The following is a 9,025-nucleotide window of genomic DNA, read 5'->3' on the forward strand; positions in this document are numbered from 1 at the left end:
CTTCGATAAATCAGTAAATATTGAAGCTAATTTATTCAAAATTGATGCTTGCAACAACTCTTTACCAAGAAATACGTTTATGGTAAAATTTTGGAAAATGGGCGTGGCACCGTCCACTTATGATCACATATATGAATCTCGGTAACCGTTCTAGCATTTGTACCAAACTCGGTATGGTTATTGTGCTTGCCACATAAAAGCAAAGCGTTGAAAATTATTGAAATCGGACTAAAATTACGACCGCTTTTCATATAACGGTAAATTTCAGAAATGCTTGAAACTGCAATATTTCGAAATTTAAGGTTGCTAATTTACTTAAAATTTATACACCCCGGCTTATCATGTAGCGGTAGCTTTCTGAAAGGTGGAAAACATATATTTAATACTTGCGCCAGGTATTTAATGTTCGGCTCCGCCCGAACTTAGACTTTCTTACTTGTTTTTATTTCGCATCGTATGCAGTTTTTTTTATAAAGTGCAAGTTTCAAGTGACTACAAAATACCGTTGATTTTAAATTTTTATTTTTTTTTTTTTGGTGCTGCGTATTTTCTTCCATATAAAAATTTTGTCGAGCATACTTTGAATGGCATAAAATACATAACACTGACCAAAACAAGATTGCCAAAAATCAACGGTATTTTGTAGTTACTTGAAGCGTGCATTTTATCATACTGAAATTGCGTACAGGAAATTTTTCCAGAAATAATATTACCTCGTCCACTGTTGCTCATTAAGATAGTGAACCTCTTTGTTGACGTTCTTTTTTAATTTTTATAAAATTTTAAAATCGGATATACACGTAGAAAAGCCACATTTTTATAAAAAATTAATGAATAGATATTAAATATATAAAAGAAAACCTATACATACTGGAATCAAAAGGGTATTGAAATAGTTGGGAATGTAATAATAATATAAATATCAGTTTCAATAAGGCAAACAATTAAAAAAAAAAAACTAAAAAGGTTGATAAACAAAGTTGATAACAGTAACATGGTATGACAAAGGTTAAAAATCAAAAAATAAACCAAAATCTCATAACTCTTTTGCATTATGTATTTTTGAATAGAATTTTCTCGATATCCGTTTGACATAAAAAGTATTATTTTTATGCAATCTCCCAAGCTGTAAATTTATTTGCCATGTTTTTTCGTAAATTTTCCAAAAAAAAAATATTTTTGCAAAAAAAAAATGTATTGGGACCCTTTGCGTAATATCTCTAGGGGTACTTGGGTCTATGGGGACTTTTGGTATGTTGTTTATAACTTGGATGCAAAATTCTTACTTTCACTTAGTTTTTCCGAAGCTTAGCCTTTTTTCTGACTTTAAAAATATCCACACTTTTGAAATCTGCCACGATCTATAGTATTTAGTATGTCTTGATTAAAAAAGTACGCCGTCTTCTGAGAAACCCTTTGAGTAGACCCTTTTTCGGGATGTTGTCTTCGCAAGGATCCATTTATATTCTGAGGCGACTTAGAAACTATACTAATTTGTACATGAATCCTCGCGAAGCAAACGCATGTTGTCCGTAAATATGTATATGATTACAAAATGTTTTTCCACTTTTATTTTTTTATAAGATAATATTAATGACCACCACTGTGCATACTGCAGATATGTGTGCAGAAATGTGGCTGTTCCGGTTGGTGGTCGATCGCTGACAAAGAGGCATTATAACAGCCTTTTGAGTAAGCCCAACAACGAGTGAATTGTTTGCGATACACCTACGTAAAAATGTTTGTGAATGTAGTAGTAACTATACGGGTATGTGGTATTTATTTGTGTGTTTACATATGCATGCAATTTACAACTAAATAACCAGTTAACATATAAAACACACATTTTTGCTTACTTAAAGCGTTCTTAAACGATATGTATTCCCATATGTAAATTCCACTTTTCGGATTCGTTCTAATACAGTATGGTACATACGAGCAGATACAAAAAAGTGGCATTTACATATGCAAGCACATATCGTGTCAGAGCCCCGTTATGGGCTTAAGTACGAGTATGCAACCCATACTTTTGAAAATATACATTGTATGTACATTAGACTGTCCCTAGAATATACAGAAAAAAATTCTTTCGAAATTTTGATATGCGTACGCCCTACATCTGTACTTTTTTGCTAAATAAAATATAGATATAAGAAGTTTTATGAACGTAGGCTAACGATAACCCGTGCCGAGTTAAGACTACTAAATCGTACATTAAAACTTTGGAAATGCGAAAGACTCGATATGTTTCCCATATTTGTTCGAACTTATAGTAAATCTGCATCTTTAAATTTTTAAAAGGATATCCTGAAAAGCAGTCGAAAAAATTAATTAATGGAAAAACTGCAGTGGCTTTGTAAGGGTGTATTACAAGGCTGCTAAAATATATGTTTTTTAACCGACTTCCAAAAAAGGGGGAGGTTATCAGTTCGTCGGAATATTTATTTTCTTTTTATGTATGTTACCGCATAACTTTGGATCACGTCAGTCGATTTGCAACACGGAAAGGTGGTATCTCAGAGGTGGTTCCATACAAATTTGGTTTAGATCCGATCATTGAATCCTGAAATATATAGATATATATATTTTTTTTTAAGTCGGTTTTTTTTTTGCTAAAAATTACTTGTTAGTATAATAATTTCTTTATGTCCTGAAAATTTGCAACTGTAGAAAATTTTTCTATTGATCTGACAGGGCGTATGATGAACATTAAATTATTGAATTCAATTTTATAGCAAATTCTTTAAAAAAAAATATAAAAGTAATTAAAAAGAAATTTGTATTCTTTTATATTCTTACATACATATATTCATAGGATTTAAATTAAACCAAGGTTCTTCAAAATGCATTCAAAAATTAAAAAAAATTAAAAATCTTGTAGGATAATATTTTAAAGGACATTTTTGACCTTAATATTGCTTCGGATTTTTCTATTACCTGATGCCCAAATATCCATATTTTGTGTAAACTTTTGGAAACATATTATAATGGGTGGTGGGTGGTTGGAAAAAATCCTGACAACCTGGTAGAAAACCAAAGGCGCAGCTTTACTATCCGGATAGTTTTGAAGACAAAACCAATAAAACAACTTTGTTTTTTTTTTTGGGACAGCCTAATGTACATACATGCATATTTAAAAATTCCCATCCAACATTCTCTATCATAAGTAACTCCATATCGGGTATTCTTAGTGCACAACTAATCGTTATAAGTTTCTCTTGGGTATCGTATGTGACGCTGACTCTCCTGGAAAAAAAGTATCCTAGCGAAAGGGCGTCCTGGCATTTATAAAACGAGTAGTAAAAATATATGTCAACTGTTACACCGACACATTTTGTCTTTGCGCCATAACCGTCGTTGAATAGCAGACTCGTAACATTTTATTGCTTATCTAGTTTTTATAATCGCTTAATTGCGTCGCTTTTACACGAATACTCGCCAATGACTCGAGAATACTATTAATCGCCGAACAGTCTTCAAAATGTTGACTGGGTTTGTAAATATAGTTATGCACCCACATATATATGTTTTTGTATGTACACATCGAAACAACTAACACCAACACATAAGTACAAACTTACTAGAATTGCAAAATCTACACGTTGTTGTTTGTAGCTGATGCTTATGCGATGGCACTGACGATGCCGCAGTGATGACGTTCACAAATGGGTGTAAATGCGTTTTGGACTGAGGTCGCGGCTGACGCTTAGGCTGGCGCTGAGGCTGAGGCTGAAGCAATGCGCTAAAACACAGCCAACTAAGACAGCACTAAGGCAGCGTATGGCGATGGCGTTGAGGATAATGACAATGAAGTGGATGGTGGTAGGTCGGTTGGTGGATTAGTGGGTCGATTGGTTATATAAAGGCTGACGTGCACCCGCTGGATGTTAGGGCGATGTTGCTCGAGCTGCAGCTGGTGCTGCGGTAGGGATGTGGGATACTGATACACCTATGTATGTATATGTATGTATGTAGGTATAAGTGCAAATGTTGTTGATGCGCGTTAGAGAGCAACTACAACTAGGTATGTATGTATATACACAACTATAGATGCAATTCTGTTTGAGCAGGCGAAAGGGCTGTCGATTTGTGGGTGTGGGCAGCGAACGATGACGAAATTCCTCTGCTGCCACTGATTGTTATTCCCTTTTGAGTTGGCTTTTGTTGTCACCAACACAGTGATAGTTAAGTGCTTTTTTTTGTTTTACCAATTGATTCTGCTTTTCACTACTTATTTCCTTTTAATTTTATTTTTCGTCTTATTTACTTGTATACACTCCGTATTTCAGCAACTGCGGTAACTGTGGCACGCTAATTGCGGATTATATCATCCTTACTATTATTCTCGAAGAGCATTTGTATAACCGAAAGACACAATAGTTACTTCTGCTTGCTATCTTCTCTTTTTATTTTTCTCCCCCAATGTGTAAAAAAGGAAACTGTAATGCCACCGCGGCAAATTGCTATGATTATTTGTTGGTGGTGGTGGTGGCCTGATGACGTCGTCGTCGTTGGTGGCGGTGGCGGTGAAAATATGAGCGTGTGTGCGCGTTAAAATTCACTTAGCTAGCTTATGAAAGTCACTAATTTGATATTTAGTTAGCTTTATTTTGGTCTTTAAGAATATGAAAAATTCGTCATCAAGTATTTGGTGCAAAATTTGATATTTTGGTAGACTTGGTGTTGGGTGATTGGTGCTTTCTTTGCGCTAAAAATTCTAGTATTGCTTCTTGCTTATATGTAAGTAGAAATTAGTATACGTAACTATGCAGCTAATAGAGCTTAAATATATCGTTGTGCTGATATGTTTTTGATTATAAAAATATGCTTGCCTTGGTGTTTTTATTAATAATATTTGGTGGTTTCTTTTATACACACACTACTTTTTCAGCTATCTACCATATATTTTCAATTGATTCTCGCAGATTGCAATTAACTTTAGCTAACTTTTCGTTTCGTTATGCCGACAAAATATTCACAGGATACAGCGACCACTGAAGCAATTCGAAAATATCGATATTGCTGTTTTTTTTCACTGAACGTTTTCACTTTGGTCACATTGGTCTTTTTTTGCAATTTTCGATACTTAAATGTGTTTTGTGTTTTATTATTTTCTCTTTCCACTTTTCGAAGTCGGCTTTTATATAGCTTATGTATACAATTTTTTCACAGCTGCTCTTTTCACTAGCACTTCACTTTGTTGTAAACACTTATTTATCACTCTATACTTTGCTGCTTTACTGCTGTCTTTCACGCTGCGTCAAAAACGACATATTCAATGCGCTGTCGAAAAGGAAAGGAGTCGGAAAGCGATAGAAGAGCGCGAGAGTAAAAACTATGTATTTAAAGGGTAACTCAGAGAGAGAGAGAGAGAGAGAAAACGTGTGAAGATAGTGAGTAGATTTGAAAAACAGGACATAAACGAAGTTTGCATAAAATGGTAAACAAACAAACAAATGCGCCATGATGGGGTAACTGTACCTGCAAGAAATTATATCATTAATCCTTGTTACAGGTATATACTGATTATCGCCAGGACCCAGGTTCGATCCCATTTTAGCACGAATTCCAAGTAATATTAAAAGTTGTACCTATGTAATGGCGAAAGCCTCTAAACGAATTTTTTCTTAAATAACTTCCAACGAAACCCGCCTGCCTTGACTCAAACCAAAAATTAATCGAGAAGTTCAGTCGAATAGCTTTGCTTGAAAAACGTATAAAACGGCCTTATCACCGAACACGAGAGCAATATTTTATTTGTATTTTCCAGGGAACTTAAGGGTTATGATCTTTATAATGAAAATCATAATATTTAGCTACCCACCACCTAAATGCATGCTACAAACCCAATGGCGTTCACTGCTGCATTTGTAAAAATTCAGGAGGTTTTCGCATGTGCACTTCTCAAATATCATTTAACAAAAATTTCTTAAGTAAAAGTTAATGGCACAATAGCCTAGCTTGAAATATCCTTTGGGCTTTGCATGACCTACAACTATGAAGCGATAGCACGTATAGATAACGTTAGCCACAGTGGCTATGCACTGCTCTTTATAAATATTTTTTATACATTTTTATATATGTATGTAATTGCGAACCTCCTTCTCACTCAATTATTCACATAATTTAAAAGCTAAAATTGGATCTAAATTTTTTCCAATCAAACTTAATAGTTCTTTTGTTAATTTTATTTTTCAATCTCGAATAATATTTTTTTCCACTTTTATTTTTTTCGATAATATTTTTATCGTATTCTTTAATTGGTATTTTCCATAGGCTTTGTCAACGTCGATGTTTACTTTGCATACGGCAGCGAAATTAAAAAAAAAATACTTACACAGACAGGAAAAGAATAAGTAGTAAAAATTACACTTAATATTTAAAATTTGCAAGTTTTTACTATAAATATTTTTGCTCATAAAAATTTGCCAGTAAGAAAAAAATCCACGCTAGTTGTTAAAATTAGCACAAATAAATATTTTTTTAATTTTAAAGTAAAAAGCGCAACAATAAACATATTAAAAAAAAAATCTATTAAAATTTGTATCTTCTTGCTCCACCGTCTTTGCAAATTTATTGTTTAATCGAAGTGCTTGAGTCGCTTTTACTGCTGCCCTGTACAAAGGCACATACAACGGTGGATTGATTCCTGCTAGGCTTCATCACAAAAGTAAAATTACTGATACATATATGCGTTATTGCGGCATTGAGTGAGATATATGTAATCCCATAAATTGGGTAAAGAATGCCCTATTTCAGAATTATTTTGAAGAACAAAAGCTACCAATATATTTAATTTATACTAAAATAGGGCATTTTCGCAGCGACAGCTGAAATGGGGTGTTCTCCAACCAAATTCTGAAATAGAGCGTTCTTCAAAAATTTTCTAAGATAGGGAATTCTCGAACCGGCAGGTGACATAGGGCGAGATCTTCCACTCAGCTGAAAATACAGTCATGTGATGTCTCCGGTAACTAAGGAGTACTCAGATTTGGAAGACTTTGGGGAGTTGAAAGACCGTTGCTTGAATTGTCATGTAATGCATGTACTATGACATGACATGGGGAATGTGTAGCCTTTACCGGATAGAATTGTGTGATGCTTATGTTTTCCAGAATCTATGCCACATCACAGATTCGGATTCTCAGGGACTTCTGGTTTAAATAATGGATTTCCGGTATATCTAACCTACTCCTGTTTGAAACCGGAAGTCAATATTACAACCAAAACTTTCCTCGAGTTGGTGGTTTAAATTTTTTCTGTGTTTTAATTAAAAAAATATATCTATTTTTCTCCACCTTAGAAGAGGCGGATGGTATATTCTACCTACATATGTATACTCATTTGTAATTCCACCTATGCTTTTATAAACGTGCATATGTACGTACATATACATAAATATATTTTTGCAATCTGTCAATAACCTCTGCAATCATTGCTTGTGCATTCAGTAATAATTTTTGGCTTACAATATACAGGAAAGTGAGAGAAATTTAAAAGTGAGAGAACTGCTTTCTTTTATTTAGAGAGAGAGAATAAACTCTCGTTGTTGTTCCTACCGCCGTTCACAAATATTTGCCGCATACAATTTTCAAACTTCAATTCTGACAGCTGGTGGCCGGACAACAATCATATTGTGCGCTTGTCCTTAGAGAAAGCTTTTCCGGAAAAGCTCTAGCAAGCTTGATGGATAACAAAGCAAAACAAAGAAAATCACACAAATAAAGAAATAAACGGGCTGACATTTCTTGGTTTATGGTACTGCTTTATCTAGCAAATTTTGTAAAATTCATTGCATACTTTTAGGCATTACAGCGGTTGTTAATACTATTGCAATCACATAGTAATTTTGAAATCATTAAATACAAGCAACAACAAAGCACAGTGTACGTAATTTGGAACATAAAAGCGTGAATGTTTTCTAATTGTTGTCTGGCATAGTGGAAGGCGCATAGGTATTAGGAAATCATAAAAAGCTCACATTGAAGCATGTTTTATTATTTTTGTATCATCGGAACTTGCTAGTAGATACCTCGTTACTTTTTCTTAATCACTTCCTTTGTCACCACGAAGCCGCTAATTACCTGCAGGTATTTCAATATACGATGAAGCACCTTAATATGCGAATACGTAAGCGGCTGTGTACTCGAGTGTGCATTTGTTTATTGACGGATGCTATTAGCGAGGGAATGTGACACAGCAGCCCGGAAGAAAGGAGGATAACGTACAACTACACGCGTATTCACGTTAAATACACACACACACACACACGCACATTTCTCTACTCAATTCATTGATTTTTACCGTTCATTTTTATGTGTTAATTTGCTTTTTCACAAGTCTGTTTTAGTATGAAATAGATTTTCGCTGACGTAAATTGTAGCTTTTTTTTTAATTTTTATTAAAACACATCCATTTAATTTAAAACTGCACATACATATGCATTCGAAAATACACTGAAATACATACACGAATAAACACGTAGTAGCACAACCTTCTTCGGCTTATTAAATTTACAATATTTTTCTAATTTTTCTAATTTTTATTTTATTTCTATTGCATTTAACTTGGTGTTTTTGATATTTTTCACTCGCCTAAAAATTCATTGCGTCTGGCGAAAATGTCAAAAATTAAGTGATTTCCTTCGCTCACTTACTCACTCATTTACTCGTTCTACATATATACATATATAAATATGTATGTATGTACAAATGCATTCAAATTCGTTGTATTTTAGATTTGTATTCATTCCGTCATGTGCAGCACACATACACATATACATATTTGTTATTAACATTCACTTCCTTAGCTTTTCCGAAACACACAGCTTTTTGCTTCCTTTTATTGCTTATTTTACGTTCTCGGATTCTCTCTCTCTCTCTCTCTTTCTCTCTTTCCTATCTTCCTTGCTTTGATTTTATACATATTTCACATTTTTCCCATTTACTTTAACAACTTATTTTTTTAGAGAAGTTCGTTTGGTATATTGTTTCTTTGCTGCCTCCACTGCTCTACTGCCGCACCA

This window comes from Rhagoletis pomonella, unplaced genomic scaffold, assembly GCF_013731165.1.
Source record: "Rhagoletis pomonella isolate Grant_MI unplaced genomic scaffold, Rhpom_1.0 Rhpom_scaffold_00004, whole genome shotgun sequence".
Taxonomy (NCBI): Eukaryota; Metazoa; Arthropoda; class Insecta; order Diptera; family Tephritidae; genus Rhagoletis; species Rhagoletis pomonella.